The sequence below is a fragment of the Arachis ipaensis genome, chromosome B08 (assembly GCF_000816755.2).
Source record: "Arachis ipaensis cultivar K30076 chromosome B08, Araip1.1, whole genome shotgun sequence".
NCBI classification, from domain to species: Eukaryota; Viridiplantae; Streptophyta; class Magnoliopsida; order Fabales; family Fabaceae; genus Arachis; species Arachis ipaensis.
This window is the reverse complement of record NC_029792.2, coordinates 35,930,122-35,931,385: the sequence shown is the minus strand read 5'-3', so window position 1 is coordinate 35,931,385 and position 1,264 is coordinate 35,930,122.

Below are 1,264 nucleotides of genomic sequence, written 5' to 3'. Positions count from 1 at the left end.
TACCTTGACCCAATCAAAAAGCCAGGCCCAACAAAGACGAAAGTTCCACCCCAAAGGATGGCCTTTACCGAATACCTAACCTCTTTAAGAGGTTGGACGCAACGAAAAGGACCGGCTTGTACTTATCTGAATAAGTAACTGCCTCCTCCAATCTCTCCCACTATCTCTATTTTCCTAAAAGATAGTTCCTAACGAACTCCCCAAAGATAAAAAGAATGATAATCCATCAATAAAGGTGGAACTATTCCAACAAAAGTGGTTATCATCTCTACTATAAATTCACTAACACTCATCAGGTATACTCTCGTTCTAATATACTAAAAACCTGCGTAAAGTCCTTACTAACTTAAGCATCGGAGTCTCTTGCAGGTACCACCCCACCACTTCAAGAGGAATTCGGACGACAACACATTGACACCAAACAAGTCGGATGCTGCTTCAAAAGAAGTAATGAACTTTACGTTCAGGCCCAAATCAACGTTTCAGGTAACTATCGAAACAGTTACCAAAACGTTCCTGTTTGCATTTATGTTTCTAATGTAAAAAAGAATTAGATTTTACTAACTTTTCAAGGTGAGAGTTAAAGTTACGAATGTTTGGTAATTCATCAAAATTAGTTAGACTATTTTGTACTCCAAGTCTTATTGTACTATAGATGAATATTCTCCTTGCTTTGGAAATTCATTATTTAACTGTAAAAGAAATTGATAAATTTTTTTTAGTTGTTTATGAATGATTCTCTTTTCTAATAAAAAATGCTTTATATGTATATTTATAGCTGCTCTTCAATTTTGTTTCAACCCATCAAATAACTAGCACAATTTTGTCTTAGAGCTATATCTGTTTTCAGCCATTCATACAAGGATAAAACATATTAAAATGGATCTACCGTACAAGGAAATAACAATTAACAAGTTACTATATAACAATTATTACATACAGAGAGTACCGGGACCATTAAAATGTTGAAAGTTCAGTGTCAGGACACAGAGCAGGTTTTGAAGAAATAGCATGCCCCCCTCCCTCTTCTCCTATCTCTCTTATCATATCATAGAGCTATTTTGGGTCCATTATATGCATGCGCAATGTGATTTCATCAATTTACATGCCTTGCACGCGCAATGTGAAATACAAACAATATGTTAGTAAATATAAAAAAAATATTTTTAAATTTTATTTTATTTTAAATTTTTTTATTTACATTAAATATATCTTTAACAGCTAAATTTAAAACAAAAATAAAATAAATCCAACAATAATACAT